The following is a 21042-nucleotide window of genomic DNA, read 5'->3' on the forward strand; positions in this document are numbered from 1 at the left end:
ACTGCAATATCTGTAGTAGCGCCACCACTATTAAAACCAACAAATTCAAGTCAACCGCCACAGGAAAAGAATACGCCATCAAGGATTTTATCACTTGCCACACGAAAGGCGTAGTCTATCTGGCCACTTGTAATTGTGGAAAACAATATGTCGGTATGACGATTAGAACTGCCAACATTAGGGTAGGTGAACATCTGGCCAACATCAGGAAAGGATTTGTAGGCCATAGTCTATCTAAACATTTTGCCACACACCACCAAAAAAATCCAAAACATTTAGAAATAATTGCCATAGAAAAATATAATCCTCATTGGCGTGGAATCAATTTGAAAAGGTCCATTTCCAGAAGGGAAACTTTCTGGATTTATGAACTGAAGAGTTTCCGACCGTCAGGACACAACATTGAATGGGATATAAACTCGTTTATTAATAACAGCTGATTTTCCTTTTCAATTTGTATATCCCCCATTTCCTTGAAGAAATATACCTTCCTCCTTGTTACCCCATCATTATGTAATTTCTCAACTTAATTCTTATCTATCCATTTTTATGATAATTTTAGTATATAATTTTATTATATTTTTATTATATATTTACTGTTTTTAATGTTGTTTTAAAAGATGAATTTTATTAATTTAATGTGATGCAAGAAAGTTTTTCCGGTGGTAAATTTGCATTTGTCCCGGTCCTAAAACTCCCTAATTTTACTTCACCTCCTTTTTAAATTTTAAATTTTTAATAAAACAGAATTCATTTTATATTAAAATTTTAATACCGCACTATTGGGGATAAGTCACACAACAAATGCCTAAGAAAGACAATATTCTAACACTTAAGGCTATGGATTTCCTTTGCAGACACCGGAACTGTCAGGTTTCCATAAGTGTCTGGCCCTCATCCAATCGGAGTTGGAATGCAACCAGCCAATCGGTGTCCAAAGACAAAGCAATCACAGCAGAGGTAGTACTTCCGGCGGAAGTGTTTTCCTACTCCAGTACACACAACAGATCAGAGGTAGTGCTTCCGGCGGAAGTACTTACTCGGTCCGGTCTGTACATAATTTGTTTTAATCAAAATAAAGATCGTGGAACTTTTAATAAGAAACTTTTCTTTATTGCTCGATTTCTTTTAATAATATGCAAGAATCACCTGGCATTACAATGGTTTGAGAGCACTGGCACATCGACCAGTAATGACAGGTACTTCCTTTGCAGACACCGGAAACACTTTCCCATCAGGCTATAAAAATGGCGGCAGTGATGACGCACGCTCCCCTCCTATCTCAGTTGATGCCCAATCGGGAGGAAACACGTCATCGAGGAGGCGCCGCGTCATCACACACAACGTCACACGGCGGTTTGCACTGCAGGCAGCCGCCGTCATCTGTGTTCCGCATAGGGTGATTTCAATGCAAGCATTTTCTCATCTAAGTGTAAGTGTGATTCTTTACATTATTTAATAAAATGTTAAAAGATAATGCACCATTGGCGGTTCCTTTCTTTCCCCACTTATATTGAGGCTAAGAACAGCGAATACCCACCAGAGACCGACCCATCACCTACCGTGTTGGAAGGAAGAAGTGTCTGTTGATTTACAGCTCTACCCATTCATTGATTTGGTAAGAGGCTCAACATCCCCACTCCTCTTGGATGGTGTTAGGGGTCACATCTTCCCAACCTTTTTGGTGTTTGATCTCTGGAGCGGAATCACTTATATATATGCCCTAAATTCTCATCTTTTTGGTAAGAAGCTACGCTGGTGGTGGGACATTGAATTTAGTCACGTGATCTTCACCTCTTCTGTTTAAGGCTTCATCACAAAAAATTTAATTGGACTATTTTTATGTATCACTTGGGACTTTATACATCACCATGCACACCTGAGACACACATTGATGCTTTCACTGTGATTGCTGTGGTTTAATGTTTGTGTTTTATGCAACCCTTCTAATGTCATTAGCACATTTTGTTGTACACCTTAATTTTTTGATGTTTTCAGTACACCGTTGGTTTGTTTAAAATCCTTCCCTTGTTTGCACCTTGCAAAAGATTTATTTCAATCATCACCTTATTGATTAGCGCACCTGATACACCCATCCCTATCAACTTTTTACTACTGCTGCTGCTACATTCACAATTTTTATCAGTTTTTATTATCTTATAACTAGTACATTTAACCACTTTACCACCAGAGGATTTTGCTGTCTTACGTCCAGGCCACTTTTTGCAATTTGGCACTGTGCGAATTTAACTGACAATTGCACGGTCGTGTGACGCCGTACCCAAACGAAATTTACGCCCTTTTTTTCCCACAAACAGAGCTTTCTTTTGGTGGTATTTTATCACCTGTAAAATTTTTATTTTTTGCGCTATAAACAAAAAAAGAGCGACAATTTTGAAAAAATAACAATATTTTTCAAATTTTTTTATATGAAATTCCCCCCCATAAAAATGTAAAAATCAAAATTTTTTATCATTTTAGGCCAATTTGTTTTTTGCTTCATATTTTTGGTAAAAAAAATCGCAATAAGTGTATTTTGATTGGTTTGCGCAAAAGTTATTGCGTTTACTAACTAAGGGAAAGATTTCTATCGTTTTTGGTGTTTTTTTTTTTTAACGAATAATGGCGGCGATCTGCATTTTTTTTTGCGGGACTGCGACATTGGGGCGGACAGATCGGACCCTTGACTGACATTTTTGACACTTTTGGGGTTACCAGTGACATTACTACAGTAATCAGTGCTATACATTTGCACTGTTACTGTAAAAATGACACTGGCAGGGAAGGGGTTAATTTTATTGGAGAGGGAGGGGTTAATGTATGCCTGGTGCTTACTGACGTGTGTGGGGGGAGGTGACTGAGTGACACAGGGACAGATCGCAGGTTCAGCTATGCTGAACCCTGCAATCTGACCCTGCCTTTCACTTAGGAGATCCGCCCGCTTTGTTTACACAAGCGGGCGGATCTCCAGACACGATTCCCCGACGATCGGGGAAGAGCAGCGGCAATCGCCACTGCTCCTCCCCTGGCCCGACTCCCGCTGTGACTGAATACAGCGGGAGCGAGCCTCTGGCGGCATCGATAAGGGTGTGTCTGGCGACGTAGGTCTACGTCGTCAGACCTACAAGAGCCACTTTGCCGCAGTAGAGTTCTAGTGAGCAGCTGCAAAGTGGTTAAAACACCAGGCGCGGGGAGTGCACTTTTCTAAGTGTTACTTTACATATATAAAACTATAGTGGGCCTTGCCTGCCTAACAGCAGGGCTGGGATTTATCTAGTCAGGGTGTCAGGGCTTCCAGATGTGCCTGCTGAGGGGAGAAGTATCCCCACTGGCTCCTATGAGAGGCTTCTCATAGGGCAGTGTGGGAAGCCCAATCAGGGGACACATCCCAGCTTTTAACTACCCCAGAAGGCAGAGTACGCTACAAAGGATTCTGGGAGTGGGTATAAGTTTGGTGGGAAGTGTGTGGCACCGTGTCTTTGGCGGGAGCAGAGTCCCAGGAAGGAGAGTGTGTCTCTCTTCCTGTCTGAGGAAGGTAGATATCTTGGGGTGTCGCATGAGTGTCCAGAGAGTGCTGAGTTGAGCTGAGGGGATCCGGTGTGCCGAGAGCCTGCGGAGAGAGAGAGGGGTCCAGTCCCAGGAAAACCTACACAGGTCGTGAGTACTGAGGATTGCCCATGGGGGTCTGCCTAGAGTCAGAGGAGACCACTCCAGAAGAGGTTCTGGGATTCAGTGTCAGCTAGCTGTAAAGGGGGTACCTAGGTTTAGGACCCTGAAGTTGTAAAGGGGGTACATAGTCAGTGGACTCCGAAGAGTTCAAGGAGTAAAGGGGGCACCTATAGTCTGGGCCCTGAATTGTATTGCGTATGCCAGTTACAGTGTTAGCTATTTGGAGTTCTACAAAATACTACCTCAAGCTGTGCCAGGCGGGGGAAAGTATTCAGAGACATACACAGTGAAACGGTGTCAGGAGTACTACAATTCTCAGTCTTGGATCTACTGGACTATTAGTCAGGGATTCAACACTTCATCTTTTATACAGAGTGTTCTCAGAGTCAGTGAGCGTTGGCTTGTGCTGGCTGGCGTCAAGGAAGCGCCAACGGGCATTTTCAGGATCTAAGTCCCAATTGTAATTAGTTCAAGCCAAGAGGAGTATCCCACTCAGTCCTTTCTCCCATCCCCTTAATTTATAATAAAAATCACAAACAAAGATGGCGGAGTTGTCACTGCTTCAGTTGTCACATCTGGGGACTCAGCTCACATGGGCTGGAGAGGATTCCGGTACTAATGGCAGACCCACATCAGGCCACAGGCCTGGAAAACGTGCTACATTATAGATCTATTTTAGAAAGCTCAGATGACAAGTTCTGTTTGTTGCTCTAAAAAAAAAAAAAAAACATTAAAACATTTTCTAAGGTTTTCTTCTATTTATTTAGATATTAAAAGTTTTTTATACAGACGGCTTTCTTTCTTCCTAGATTAGTTATGGAGCCAGAGACACTTTACTGAGTGATAGAAAGAAGTATCCAAACTTTTTCCGGACAGTTCCGGATGATGAGATGCAATATGTGGCCATAGTAAAGTTTCTGGAAAGGATGAAGTGGAACTGGGTCGGGATCCTTACATCTGATGATGAATACGGAGAGAGGGAGATCCGACAACTCAGCAAACATTTATCTAATCATGGAATTTGTATTGAATTCAAGATTCTGATGTCTAAAGAGAATTGTGATAAAATTCATCCAGATCTGCAAACCTCAACTACGGAAGTTCTCATTATTTGTGGCTCAGTTAGTATGACTTATTTCAAGTTTTTGTATTATAATATCCCTTATCACACGGAGAAAACATTTATTCTACCAGATTCTTGGTCAATAAGTGAAATATTTTTTTTTTATATCAGTAACTGCAGCTTGGTGTTCCCATACCCCTATATCTACATAACAAGAATGCAGGAATATTTTAATAGTTTTAATACTTCCAGCCACTTAAATGACCCCCTGATGGAGGATATTCTCATAACTGAACGTAGATGCTTTTCAAAAAACCAAATGAAAAATTTCCTTATTCCACTCACAACTGGATATCCTCTTAGGAACTGCAATTTGGAGACAATTCCACTGGGTTTATATTTTTCTGATGATGAAACATACTATAGAGTGTTTATCTCAGTCTACATTTTGGCTCAAGCATTACATGACATGGATTTCTCTTTTAAAATAAATAACAAAAAATCTGAAATAAATCCACACACACTAAAGTATAAGGTGAGAGGGTTCAATGAAAGGTTACTCGTATCTTCTTATACTCGGTCAGTTTAGTATTGGAACACAATGTGCCCAGACACGTCTTTCCACCACAAACATCACCCCCAATTTAGGTTAATGTTTAGTTTAGAGGTGTTTAATAAGTTCACTGTTGGAGCTTTTTATTTTATTTTTGCACACATTTTAAAAATAATTTTAGCCCTGAAGATTATGTAAAACCCCCAAACAGTATATTTTATGACAGCAGAGACCCTGGAGGAACAATGCTTGCTGTATTATCTTTTTCTGTCAGATGATACTAGTGCAATGGTTTACCAAATGCAATCTTTTATTTTCAGTAAAGTTAATTTTAAGGCATTCATATGTAATATATTGTGAACCCGGTATTGCAGCGCTGCTTATTAATATATATAAATTAAATATGTAAAACATGTGCAGAATTAAATATATAAACTAGTGCAAATGTGCAAACATGTGCAAAGTATGTAGAGTGCAAATCTCGCAAGATCACGCAATAAATACTTCAATTCATGAAAACATAAATAATTAAAAATCATAAAGTCCATATATAATGTCCATCAGGTGCAGATAAAGTGTTCCTGTGCTCCACTGTGTGCATCAAACGGGGTGATCCCCTTGTGGTTATCTACTTACCACAATGCGCTCGGTCAAAAGCACTTCAATAAATCCTGCAGTGTAGTCACAGCCTTCCCTGCCAGCCTGGAATCCGTGATAATGTGGGAAAAGGTCCTTAATATGGTCCTTTGCATACGTCCCGAGTCCCCTCAGAGAAAAGAAAGGCCATCCATAGTGAAGTACTTTCCATATAGGTTTATTAAAGCCAAAGAAAATTACTTACAAACATGTTAAAATACAGGCAGTTGGGTCACGGCTCGGTGGTTCGCTGCTCCCGCAGCGTGCGCTTCACCGGCCGGTCAGGTCCACTCAGCCAATCGCTAGACATGTTTCGCCGTCCAATCACGGTGTCTACTGTAGCTACAGTAGTAGTAGTGGACATTATATATGGACTTTATGATTTTTAATTATTTATGTATTCATGAATTGAAGTATTTATTGCGTGATCTTGCGAGATTTGCACTCTACATACTTTGCACATGTTTGCACATTTGCACTAGTTTATATATTTAATTCTGCACATGTTTTACATATTTAATTTATATATATATTAATAAGCAGCGCTGCAATACCGGGTTCACATTAATTTAAAGGCACTAGCACTTTAACTTGCAGCAAGCAGCTACTGATTACACATACACTATTTATCTCTATTTATTTATTTATACCATAAGCGCAAGGTTCCACTGCCATACATATGTAATATATTACCCACTTATTTGGTAAAATATAAAAGATGAGGTTGCACTGAGTAGATAGATCCCCAGTATGTCAAGCCTTAAAATTATCTGGACCTTTGAAATGGTGATAAACTTTAGTACCTTAAACTTTTCACAGAGGTAATACTTTAAGTTCACTTTTTGGAACATGTTACACGCACATCTGTATTAAGTGTGTAACATGTTCCAGCACATGTTCCCTCACCCCCTTCACCCCCCCTCCCACCAGTGGGTAGGGGTCCCCCCTACAACCATAGACATATTTAAAATCAGCTCAGGCTCCATCCAAATCTGTGAATGGATAAACTACCTGTTCACTAAAGTCCTGTCTGCCATCGTAGAATTGTAGTATCAATGGACTGTGATTGTGCTGATCAGTGCACTTGTAGTTGTTTAATTTATTCATAAATGATCTAGAGGAGGGGATATCTAGTACAATCTCAGTATTTGCAGATGATACTAAATTAGGCATGCCAATATCTTCTATGCAGGATGTGGAAATCTTGCAAGCAGACCTGAACAAAATAACGGGGTGGGCAACTACATGGCAGATGAGATTTAATGTAGAAAAATGTAAAGTAATGCACTTGGGGGCCAGAAACCAGAAAGCAAGCTACTCACTAGGGGGGGAACCTCTGGGTGAGTCTAGGATGGAAAGGGACCTGGGGGTACTGGTAGACAACAGGCTTGGAAGTGGCATGCAATGCCAAGCCGCTGCAAGCAAAGCCAACAGAATACTGGGTTGTATAAAAAAGGGGATTCACTCCAGAAATAAAGAGATTATTCTTCCACTCTACAAGACTCTGGTCCGGCCACATCTGGAGTATGCTGTCCAGTTCTGGGCACCGGTCCTCCGGAAGGATGTGCTGGAACTGGAGAAAGTCCAGAGAAGGGCAACAAAAATAATTAGGGGAATGGAGGACATCAGCTATGAGGAAAGACTACAAGCACTGAACCTATTCTCTCTGGAGAAGAGACGATTGAGGGGGGATATGATATCAATGTACAAATACTGTACAGGCGACCCGAGCATAAGGAACAAACTATTCAGAGAAAGGAGATACAATAAGACACGTGGCCACTCACTAAAACTTGAGGAAAGGCGGTTTAACCTTAAAGTGCGTAAGGGGTTCTTCACTGTAAGAGCGGTAAGGATGTGGAATTCTCTTCCGCAAGCAGTCGTATCAGCGGGGAGCATTGATAGTTTCAAAAAACTATTGGATGGACACCTTAAAGACCACAACATACAGGGGTATACAATGTACGGTTAAAAGCAAACACACACACACATCATAGGTTGAACTGGATGGACTAGTGTCTTTTTTCAGCCTCACTAACTATGTAACTATGTAGTCCATTCACAGGTCCTCCATCTTTCAAACAAAAAGCCTGTACAGATGTATGGGCAGAAAGCTGAAGGACTTGTCTGCAGGAGCCAGACATTGCACCCACAATCCACTCATACCAGATAACTTGTTCCCACTCCAGCATGCGTGCTTATATAGAACATATGTAGCACAATTAAAGCTTTTGTGTGTAGGTGTCCCTCCATCTGTGTTTATTTTTGTATGTGTGTGAATGGGGGGGGGGGTCATATTTTTTGAGGGGGTTTAAGTGCTAGGATGTAACTTTATTTTCTTACACTGTCATTTTTATCACATGAGGACAAAAAGTCCCCTTTGTAATAAGTTTTTTTGAACCAATTGACCTCCAGAAGATTTACCCCCCCCCCTTCATGACCAGGCCATTTTGTTACTTTTTGGCAAATCTGTACCCAAATGACATTTATATCATGTTTAGAGCTTTCTTTTGGTGGTATATGAATATTTTCCCTGTTCATTTTGTTGGTGAAAAATTCCAATAAGCGTATATTGATTGGTTTATCCAAAAGTTATAGCCCTTAAAAATGATGGTATATATACTGGAATTTTTTATTTTCCTAATTCTAGGAATGGTGGCAATCAGTGACTCATAGCAGACTTGTGATAGTATGGCGGGCAGTCTGACACGGGGGGCCTAATTCACTATAAGTTTGGAGTAGAGCTGCTCACTTATCCAGAAATAACTCCAGCCTAAACTCATTAGCATCCTAATTAGGTAAGTGGCTGGAGTTAAACCTTCAACTAGGTGCTTTAGTGAATTCGGAGTTTGAGTTAACTAAGACTGAATTCAGGTTTGGAGTTAACCAAAATCCCTTTGTGTTTTTCATAAAAGGAAATTTGTCTATTCTGAATCACTATTACACAGCAATGTCATTTATTATGGTTTATTTTAATTTTAAGGTATAGTTATGTATCTTATGTGTTTTAACATTTAGATTTACTAATAGCAGACTACACAGCTGTCTAATTAGCAATCTTCATTCTTTATTCATCTGAAACTTTCAGGCATATCTGATTGTATTCAGCACTTTGGTGTAGTGGTCTATGCTCATAGACAAAGATTGCTAGGTCATGAGTTCAAGGCCCAACCATGATAACACCCTTGTGTTATATTCTCCGTGTTGTGAGAGACACAGGACTCTGGTCTGGAACAACGGTTGTTTATTCAGGACTCACTGTACAGCATTACAGGACAGCTCTGCATATCAATACATCTCTACATGTGTCTAAAAATGGCCACTCTGCCCCTTGACCCTTGTCATCACTCCTGGGTGGAGCCAGCCTTAAAGTGACAGTACATGTGAAACCCTTCAGGTATAACACCTTCCATCCATACCTAAAAAAAAAAACAAAAAACAAAAAAAAAAAAAACAACAAAACGAGAACAGGCATAAAACAGTAACTCATAATTGTCCAATACAGTCCTCCAACTCAGGAGATGTACATGGTTTCTTCCACGTCCGGATGTGAGAACAACTTCCAGGGAAGCTCCGGGGGGAAAATGGCAGCGGATCACTTTCGGCGGGCCCGTCGAAAGTCTCGTAACCGGTCTTGCATTTGAAACCGGTCAGGAGGGCGACAGTGTCGTTGAGGACGGGCACCCAGCGACTCGGGGCTGGAGGAAGCAGGGCTGGCCGGAATGGACACCGGCGGGGCCAAGAGGGGATTCCCTAGCTCAGAGGGTGAGCAGACCTCTGGACCAGGGCTGGAGGGCTCTGTTGGAGCTGAGTTCAAAAGTTCAGAGTCTCCCCAAGCATCAGTCTCAATGCCTCCTGATCCGGTAGGAGCAGATCCTTGAGACACTGGAGGTGCAGCCGATGTCAGGGATTCGGGCAGCTGAGAACGAGAACGCAATTGGTCCACATGCCTTCTGCAAATGGAACCATCTTCCAGGCAGACCCTATACATTTTGGGTCCCAAAGTCTCTGCGACGATAGCAGGAAGCCAACGAGTGTTGGAAGCGCCATAAGATCGGGCCCATACCTTTTGCTGGGCTGTAAACCGGGGAATCTCGTCGTGTTCGACCCTCTTGTCTTGGGACTGCCGTACATGTTCCTGGACCGTTTGAGGGCGGAGCATATCCAAAACAGTCCATGGCTGCCGACCCAAAAGAAGTTCAGCTGGAGTTTTCCCAGTGGTTGCATGTGGTGTGGTTCTGTAAGCAGAAAGGAAGGAGTCCAGCTGCTGGGGTGACAGGGACTGTTGTTTACTTGTAGCCACAGTAGCTTTGAAATAGCGTTTGAAGGTCTGTACAAACCTTTCTGCTTGACCATTTGTAGCCGGGTGGTAAGGTGCGGTCAACTTGTGTTTGATGTTGTGGGCAGTCAGGAAACCCTGAAACTCCTGGCTTGTGAATTGTGCACCGTTGTCTGTGACAATTTCTCTGGGGTATCCAAACGTAGCAGCGAGATGTAACAGTATGGAAATCGTCGCCTTAGTCGTTGGCTGAGTAACAGGAACGACCTCAGGCCACTTTGAATGGGCATCAATAATGATCAAAAAGGTGTGTCCTCTGATCGGGCCTGCAAAGTCCAAGTGTAGGCGAAACCAGGGAACCGTGGGCCAAGTCCAGGGCTGGACGCACCCTCGAGGAGGGTCTCTCGCAGTTTGTGCACATCCAGCACACGCATTCACATATGTCGTGATATCGGAGTCGAGGTTTGGCCACCACACATAGCCTCGGGCCTTTTGTTTCATACGTGTGCCCCCGGGATGACCAGTATGTAGCAATTCCAGAATGTGTCTCCGGAGGGTCTGTGGAACGATCACTCGGTCTCCCCATAAAACACAGTTGCCAGACACAGTTAATTCCAGACGCCTACGGAAGTAAGGCTCATAATCCTGTGTGACAGTTGCAGGCCAACCGTACCGTACCCAGGAGAGTATTATCTTAAGGAAGGTATCCTTGGCTGTATGGGCTGCTACTTCCCCGGAAGACAGAAAGGACAGGCTGGTGTAACGACAACTCTTGACAGGTGGAGAAGAGTCTGTTAATGTCCTTGTCAGACGGGACATGGCGTCTGCATTAGCGTTGGCATCATGGCTGCGATACTGGATTTTGTAGCTATATGCTCCCAAGAATAGGGCATAGCGTTGAAGACGGGCTGCAGTCGTCTGGGAGATGCCTTTGTCAGGGCTAAAGATCTGAAGGAGTGGTTTATGATCAGTCAGTATGGTGAATTCCCTACCATACAGGTAAAGATGAAACTTCTTAATTGCCCATATGAGCGCCAGAGCCTCTTTGTCAATGTGAGAGTAATTGCTTTCTGCTTTTGTCAAGGACCTGGAGGCGAATGCCACAGGTTTCTCTGACCCATCTGGTAAAACGTGAGATAGTACAGCCCCTAGACCATAGGGTGAGGCATCACAAGCCAAGGTGAGAGGCCTTTGGAGGTCATAGTGCACGAGCATGCGTGACGCCAACAGCTTTCGCTTAGAAACTTCAAAAGCACGTTGGCATGCAGCCGACCAGTTCCATCTGGAGTGTTTCTCCAAAAGCTTGTTTAATGGAAACAAAGTGTGTGCTAGATCCGGCAGGAATTTGTGGTAATAGTTCAGCAAGCCCAGGTATGATCGCAGCTGCTGGACGTTGGTCGGGGCTGGAGCTTTTACTAAAGCATCAACTTTGGCTTCCGTGGTGTGTATACCCTCTGCATCCACAAGGTGGCCACAAAACTCCAATTTAGGTACCATGAATTGGCATTTCGCTAAGTTCACTTTTAGACCCTGCTCTTGGAGTCTGGCCAACACAAGCTCCACGTTACGCTTGTGTTCCTGGTCCGTCAGGCCCGTGATGAGCATGTCATCTAACAGGCACTGTGTGAAAGGAATGTCCGCCAAAATCTCATCCATTTTGCGTTGCCAAATGGCTGGGGCGGAGGCTACACCAAACACCATCCGATTGTATTCATACAGTCCCTTGTGAGTGTTGATTGTTAGAAACTTGCGGGACGAAGGGTGGACCTCAAACTGTAAATAAGCTTGCCTGAGATCAAGCTTGGTGAACTTTTGACCTCCTGCAAGAGAGGCAAAAATGTCATCTACTCTGGGTAGGGGATACTGGTCTATCTCCAGTTGAGAATTTAGTGCCATGCGGAAATCGCCACAAATGCGTAAGTCCCCATTCGCTTTCTTTACTGGTACAACTGGTGATGCCCACTCGCTGTGCTCTACCTTTGAGATGACACCTTGTTCCTCCAGCCGGCTTAGTTCAGCTTCCACACCTGCTCGGAGTGCGAAAGGTACCGTCCGAGCTTTGAAGAACCTAGGCTGGGCATTGGGTTTCAGCCTGAGTCTCACACAGTCATGCTTTATTTTTCCCAAATGGTTATCAAAGACTTGCGGGAATCGCTGTTTCAGGGACTTCACCCATCCCTCTTCATCCCCTGATGGGATGGTCACGGTGTTGCAGGGGTTAATGGCGATGTCTGGCATGCCAAAGTGAGCAATCCAGTCTCTCCCAAAAAGAGGGGGTCCCCCATGTTCTAGGATATATAATGGCATTCTCTTTGTCTGACCCTTGTAGGATACCTGTACTTTCACGTACCCCAGTGGGTGGAGTATCTGCTTTGAATATGTCTGCAGTTTGATTGGTGTTGGACGGACAGTTGTTCGGATCAGAAGTTTTCTCCATTGTTTCTGGGTGATAACTGAAACTGCTGCTCCTGTGTCTACATCCATCTTGAGTTTCTTTCCTTCCACGGTTACCTCTACAGTCATTGCTGAGGGTGCTGAATGCATATGATGTATGTCTAATCTGTGGAGCACTTCCTCATCCTCTGATTCAGATGACGATGTATATCTTCCCACCATATATGCCTTTGTCCTGGTGTTCAGAGGTTGTTTATTTCGCACCTTCTTACTACGGCAGACTCGTTTCAGATGGCCTGCCTTTCCACAATTATGACAGAGCTGATCCTTAAACCGGCAGACTTTGTGATCATGGTCTGTATTCCCACAACGGTAGCAAGCTGACGTCCTGGTTGGTGAGGTTCTATATTTACAGTTAGCTGCAGTTTGCTTGACTGCTGTTCTGAAAACTTCCTCTTTAACCTCTTCCCTTCTGCTCTGGGGGTTCAAAGCTTCTGTATCTTTCACAGCCATTTCCATCACTGAAGCTATCTCAATTGCCTTTGTAAGGGTAAGGTCTTTCTCTGTTAACAGTCTCTTTTGGCTAGACTCACTATTCAGTCCCATGACAAACTTATCCCTCAGTGCAGTTGGTAAATACTCCCCAAAAGAACAGGTTGAGGCTAGTCTGCGAAGGGCGAGCACATAAGCCTTAATATCTTCACCCGGCTGCTGCTGCCGCTGATAGAACCTGAATCTCTCTGCAATCTCTAGTGGTTTAGGCTGGAAGTGATTTCCTAACAGTGTCAGGAGCTCTGCCAAAGTCTTAGTTGCTGGTTTTTCAGGGAAAAGGAGATCCCTAAGAGTGTCATATGTCCTAGCACCAACCACTGTCAGAAACACTGCTACTTGCCTGTCGCCTGGGATGGCATTTGCACAGAAATATTGTTCTAATCTTTCAATCCAAGAAATCCACGTTGTCTGTTCGCCATCAAATTCACTTAATGTCCCGATCAATGACATTTTCCTGCTGGGCTCTGTGGGTGTTTGTATTCCTGACAATCCAGAGTTTTTTTTTTCTTCCTTTCCTTTCTCACACGGATAGTAACCTTGTAAATCCCATCCTCGTCGCCACTGTTATATTCTCCGTGTTGTGAGAGACACAGGACTCTGGTCTGGAACAACGGTTGTTTATTCAGGACTCACTGTACAGCATTACAGGACAGCTCTGCATATCAATACATCTCTACATGTGTCTAAAAATGGCCACTCTGCCCCTTGACCCTTGTCATCACTCCTGGGTGGAGCCAGCCTTAAAGTGACAGTACATGTGAAACCCTTCAGGTATAACACCTTGTGTCCTCACAGTTGTGTGTCATTATTTTTTGGCCACATAGTAATACATTGGCTACATCACCTAAAATTGATTGTCAATGACCATGTATATTCAAGAAACAGACATGCATATGTGCAGGGTGCCATTATGCATTTGCCAAGTTTCAGTATTCATTTACAGTTGTCTAAAATTAAAGGAGGTGATGGCACACTTGGGATTTGAACTCATGCTCTCAGTGTTTATAAACAGGAACACTAATCACTAAACCATTGAGCTGAGCATGATTACCCCTGGAATATTTATTCCCATGTTTCAATAGTTAACCACGTCCTTACATTTTCCAGCTTCCTCCAATTTTCAGCTTTTTATACTGTTGCATTTGAATGACAATTGCGCAGTCATGCAACGCTGTACCTAACACAAATGTATGACATTATTTTCACACAAATAGTGCTTTCTTTTGGTGGTGTTTGATCACTGCAAGGTTTTTTTTTATTGGCAAAAAGAAGACCTAAATGTTTGACCCCTAAAAAAATGTGTTTTTGTTTATGTAATAAAATTTGGTAAATCAATATGTTTTTGGTGCACTGACGAGTATTGATGAGGCTGCGCTGGCAGGCACTGATGTGACACTAATATGCAGCACTGATGGACACTGATAGGCAGCACTGATATGCAGCATTGATGGGCATTGATAGGTGGCACTGATGGGCAATGATTGGCACTGGTGGGCAGCACTGATAGATGGTAATGATGGGCAGCACTGTGTAATGTTCCGGTACCTTTGGTACCCTAAATTACACTTTCCACAAGTGTATGCGCCCCACCATTTACTTTTGGAAAGGTGCGCATACACCTTTAAGACTGGAGCTGTCATCACTCAGCGCCGGACTAGATGGCTATTTAAGGCGTCGGCTCTCACTCACATGTGTTCGTTCAAACACCCTTATCTGGATGCTAACCTTGCTTGAAGCTTCCATGCTGGCAAGCTTACTTCGCTGACGGAACCTCGCTGCGCTGATCCCTGTATCCCGCTACTGGATCATCCGCCTCTCCTGAACCACCCTTCGGCTGTATCGCTAATAGTGCTAAGTACCCCGCAGGGGAATTCTCTATAAACTTATACTAAGCTTACACTATCTAGCTCTGCATAGTAGAGACTGTTTATCACATCTGCATAAACTAGATTGCTAGCTCTTGAGACTACTGCTACTTTTCTGCACTGGGTTGATCTCTTTTGTATGTCCACCTGCTATTCTATCATCTGCTATCATACAACATTGCTAAACCTTCCTGCATCCATCTGCTACTGTCTCACCTTCAAGTGTCTATCACCTACCACCTCCACTCAACCCATCCCTCAACCTTCATCATTGTGTTACCACATGCATAAAGTCACTCTAAGAACCAGCTTGCTAATTGTGTGTATTTACTGGCTGAAATAAGACCTTCCACACATGATGAGTCATTGAGGTTGGGAATGGTATCTCAGCATATCTCTTACATGACTACTGACGTGGAACTATTTCTGCAGCTGAAAATCCACACCGTATAAAAACGCAGGAGCGTTTCACACTGATGAGGAGGGCAGGTTCCCTGAGCACTGATTGGCATCACTGGTGGCATGGGGGGGCATCCCTGGTGGCCATGGGTCAGCAATCCCTGGTGGCTCTAGTGGAATCCCCCTAGGGTCTGCACTGGTAATCAATGCTCTGATTACAAGCACAGACCCCCCCCCCCCACACACACACACACACACTTACTTTGCATGAGAAATGCCATTTCTTCACAGCTGAAAGTGGCCCTCACCATGATTAGCCAGTTGATTGTGACCACTTCTTGGAATGTGTGCAAGCCAATTTGGTGTAATTTCTGGTCCAGGGCGAACGCCAATGTGCCATTTGCAATTTATTGTAAAGAGATTTTGCTTTATTTTAAAAATGGCGCACACAGACAACTAAAATGTATTGGAAATTTTTTACCTAGGCTAGTGATGGTAACCCTTAACCCCCCCCTCCTAGATGTTTTTTCCCTACATTTCCCATAATGCTCATGTACTCTGCAGTGTAGGTGAGCATCATCGGAAATGTTACAAAACACCTGTGTTGCCAAGGTTCATCATCACTGACTGTAGCTGGCCAGCTATATCCTGTCCTAGGTTGCTAATATGACTTACATGTATATACAGCTAGACCTGCTAATAACCTTAATACAGTGCATATGTTTATATGTGAGAGACAAAAGCAGTTATTTACTGTGATTTCATGTTTGGATGTCATATAACAGTTGTATGTTGTGTTCACAGAAGCAAAAAGGAAATATGCCTGTAAGATTCATTTATATGCCTGTAAGGTAAGCTCAGACACAGCAGAATTTAAACCAGAAAGCACAGAGTTAAACTTTATTACCCATAAGGAGTTTGTGGCCAATCATAGCCAATGTTACACTCAGCAACAGTCTTGGCCAATTACAGTCAGCCTTACACCCATTTTTTGTCTGAAGCCTCATGCTCTCAGCCAGCCTTCTCATTTTCCACTACAGAGAAAGAGAGCTGAACAGACACACAGATCCACAGAGCAGTTTTATGGAAGCAAGTGGCCAAAAATAGGTAATTAACAGTTATACATGTTCCTATTGTAAGTAATGTGATTAGAACTGTATACTGAACTAGTTATGTGTTCACTTGTAGTTCCACCGAACTCAAACTATCGAACAAACACAAATACGCAAACAAACAAACCCAAACCAACTCTAACGCCATAGCAAACTTCAATCATTATAGCAAACAGCAATAGAGAGAGAAATATATCCACCATTTGTTATACTTTATTCAGCACATGTTTGTACATGGACTGTCTGCTGCAAAAGTGTCAGTGTTATCTATGAAGAAAAGTTGAAGTTAATAAAGAAGATATCTTAACCTTCCTAGCGGTATTCCCGAGTGTGACTCGGGGTAAGATTTTAGTGCCAAAAGCGGTAACCCCGAGTCACACTCGGGGTAGCGCTAGGAAGATCGCTGGATGCTGGAGGAGGTTTTACTTACCTTTTCTCCGGGATCCAGCGAAGACTGCGAGCGGTGTGCAGCGGCGGAGCTCTCTCCCGATCGTCTGCGAGCCCCGGCTTCCGTCTCCGGCGACGTGACGTCCGCCGGGGGGTGGAACCGGCGGCAAATTCGAATGTAAAATGCACCAAACACACTGATATCGTTCAAAATAAAATAAAATCACATTACATTACCCCCCAGTGCCCTTTCCTGCAGTTTTACTGTACTTTTTATGTAAATATATGTATATATATATATATATATACATATATATACAGTATATATATATATATACACATATACATATATATATATATATATATATATATATATATATATATATATATATATATATATATATATACACACACACACACATTATATATATATATATATATATATACACGTATATATATATATATATATATACACGTAATTCTTGTGAATGAGCAGCCCGAACCAACTGTATACATTATATATATATATATATATATATTTATATATATATATATATATATATATATATATATATATATATATATATATATATATATACGTATATATATATATATATATATATATATATATATATATAATATATGTATACATAATATATGTATACATACATATATATATATATATATATATATATATATATATATATATATATATATATATATATAAAATGTATAATAAATGTATACAGTTGGTTTGGGCTGCTCATTCACAAGAATTACATGCTTTCAGCACCTAAAATAATGGTACCGCTTTCAGCACCTAAAATCCAAAAGAATCATACCGCCAGGGAGGTTAAGCATTTGGTGTGCTCTTTAAACCTACTGCTTTCCATAGAACGGTATTGGAGGAATTTATAGAGTAACAAACAGTCTGGTTAGACTGAAGTCAGAGAAATCCAATTCTTCTAATGCCACAGCGCGTAAGGCACTTTGTAGTGCTGCGCCTGCCACAGTGGAACTATTTAGCCCTTTGAGGGTGAAGTGATAGTGCTCCTCAATTTGCACAGTAAAGAGCGCATCTGAGCAGCGGAGCTACCATAGAGGCCATAGAACATGTGGTTTAGTCAAACTGCAGCCGACTCTTAAAGTGGCAGAACGGCAAAGGCAAGATAGTCACAGAAAGAGCGCCAACCCTCCTGCGATTCCTAGAGAGAGAAAGAGACGCATGGTGGGAGGCCAAAGTACAGAGCTAGAGTGCCTGCACCGCTACCCACGGAGAGACCACGTACTGCAGCCAGCTAGTTTCCCGCCACTAGGCCCAAAGCCTGCAGCAGCGCATCACAAGTCAGCACAGAGCATCGCAAGACAGCTCAAAGCATCGCAAGTCATAACAGAGCATCATATCAAGAAAAGACAAGTCTCCCTTAAGACTGATATTTGTTCCAGCAACCTACAGTATCCTGCTCTTCAGAATAAGGTCAGAACTTTCCTTTATTACTTATCATTGCAATAAGCTTGACAAGAAAAGAGACATTTTCGTGTTCAGGAATAAAAGGACTGTAAGTAAAAAACAAGGGGCAGTTGTAGTACATGGACTCTAAAGTATTTAATGTGAATGTCAGTTTTACTGCCTGCACCCCATTGACTTGCAATGCTTTGAGCTGTCTTGCAATGCTCTGTGCTGACTTGTCGCGCTTCTGCAGGCTTTGGGCCTAGTGGCGGGAAACTAGCTGGCTGCAGTACGTGGTCTCTCCGTGAGTGAAAGTCATTTTTATTGCCTGTACCTATTGCTATTTCATTTAAAGTGAAAATCTTCTTAATATTTGTATTGAGCGTTAGAACATTTAGAGTAAAAATGTCTAAGTCTAGTATTGCTATGCCACTGTTAGAGGATACAAAGATAGATAAGTTAGAAAGTGAAGAGCAAGGGAACCTGTCTGAGGTAGAAGAGTCAGATGCAGCATTAGTCTTGCCCCAAACAAATATATCCCAAACAGATGAACTAAGACCGCAAAGGTGCTGGAAAATTTGGAGCAAGAAGCAGCATTAAAAGGAAAAAAGTTCACCAGAATGTATGATAAGTGGAAATCATACATTAAAGATGTTCGTAGAAGGCTAAAGCAAGAAAGTATAAAAGAAAACTTGAGTGATATTGTAGAGACGATAGAAGAATCTGAATCAGAGCTCATGGCAGCATATGCCAATTTGCGGTCATCCACGACACCTTCCCAGGATATTGTAAGGAACATGGACACATGTACTGCAGTCAATAAAGATTTAGTAAAGCTCATGAGAGAACTATCATCTGAAGCTAACTATGAAGAAGTTAAGGCACGAAAGAGAATGAACGAGCTCTTTATGAGAGACTATGCTAGGTCCTTAGGGGGAACCACAATCTCAAGCGGGACTTCCTTCACTAGCAGAAGTGCCAGTAACATATCAGAGTCCTCAAGTACGTTAATAGCCAAAAGAAAGGAACTGGTCGAACAACTTGCTGTCAAGAAAGCAGAAATTGAGATGGAATCTGCCATTGAGACACAGCGCTTACGAAAAGCTGAAATGGAAGCTAAAATGGAGGCACAGCGCCATCAAATGGAAGCCGAAATGGAGGCTCAGCGCCATCAAATGGAAAGTCTGGAGAGGCTGAAAGAAGTAAAGATTATAGAAGCCAGACTAAGAGTACACGATGAGGACATAAATAGTAATCATAAGTCCAAATCTGTACTAAGTGAAGATGCAGACTCCTACTTCCTTTCATACGCCCAGGAGAATGAAAGGAAATCACCAGTTTATAGTGAAGGAAAAAGTCAATGCCCTTCTATCCCTGCTATGAAAGACGAAGAGAGAGACTTACCTAATTCAGAACTAGGTGAGAAAATAAAACTGGATGATCCTATTCCTAGATGTCACTGCAATGATCAGGAAAATGTTGCGACTATTGTCCGTGTGGTTATGAGTAAGCGACCTACAGCGTCGTGAAACGCGTCAACCTGGCACGTCTGTCTGCACACTGTCTGTCTATTTCATTTATGAAGAATAAAGGATATCTTTTGATTTCAACATACACCTCGAGTGCGGTCTCAAATTTTGGATTTCTACAGTTCTTGGATTACGGATCTGACCTGCACCAGGTTTGGAACACACACCTGAGCGGCTTCTCCCCTCCCATTGCTCTGCGACTATTGTCCCGGCAAGACGACAGAGAACAGTCCTGGCAAGACGACAGAGAACAGTCCCAGCAAGACTTCCCGTTCCAGAACCTGCTGTATTTTCAGGAGACATACTGAAGTTCATAGAGTGGAAGGCAAGTTTTGAAATGATCATTGAGCACTATTGTTCCAGGCCAGTTGACAAGTTATTCTACCTTCAGAAATATGTTGGTGGAGAAGCAAAGAAAGCTCTTGAAGGTAACTTCTATAGAACAGACAAAGAAGCCTACAAACAAGCTTGGGAAAAATTAAATGGAAGATATGGTCATCCTTTCTTAGTACAAAGAGCCTTTAGGGAGAAATTGAATAACTGGCCTAAGATAGGTCCTAAAGAACATTTCAAACTCCAAGAGTATGGTGACTTCCTGCAAGCATGCAGCAATGCCATCCCACGTGTACGAGGACTAGAAGTACTGAACGACTATCTTGAAAACCACAGGATGCTAGCTAAACTACCTGAAGGAGTGGCTTCTAGGTGGAATCGCTATGTGACTGAACAGTTAGATCTAAATAAGGACTTCCCAAGTTTTGAAAAGTTCTCTGAGTTTGTCAATAAGGAAGCACGAATAGCATGTAACCCAGTAACAGCATCTTATGCCTTAAAATCCTTAGAAGAAAGGCCTGCGAGAGATATAAGACGTGCAAGAGCAACTAGCTTTGCAACCAACACAGCAGCTAAAGGTCTAGATACCTACGAGAGCAAGTTCAAAGTCACTACTGGGATCAGTAGAGAGACAGAACCGACAAATCCTCAGACTACCAGTGTACATTCTGTGGAGAAAACCACTCCATACACAAGTGCCAACCAGGGCTGGCCCAAGACATTGTGCTGCCTGGGTCCAAGAATGAAATGATGCCCCCCCAAAAAAAAATAATTCACGCCCTCCAAGAGGCCCCCACATTCTATAGGACTATGAAAGCAGT

The 21042-nt window shown here is 42.4% G+C and overlaps 1 protein-coding gene across 1 annotated transcript in view; it reads left to right on the forward strand.

The window, feature by feature from the left end:
- Window positions 1–5255: 5255 nt before the first annotated feature.
- The window catches only part of LOC309565000 (vomeronasal type-2 receptor 26-like), a gene marked incomplete at its 3' end in the record, with an annotated part of 98297 nt that continues 82510 nt past the window's right edge, over window positions 5256–21042 (forward strand). The window contains exon 1 of the mRNA XM_082269733.1: window positions 5256–5267. The remainder of the gene's footprint in view (window positions 5268–21042) is intronic.

Source organism: Pelophylax lessonae (assembly GCF_965119305.1).
Source record: "Pelophylax lessonae genome assembly, chromosome: 1".
NCBI classification, from domain to species: Eukaryota; Metazoa; Chordata; class Amphibia; order Anura; family Ranidae; genus Pelophylax; species Pelophylax lessonae.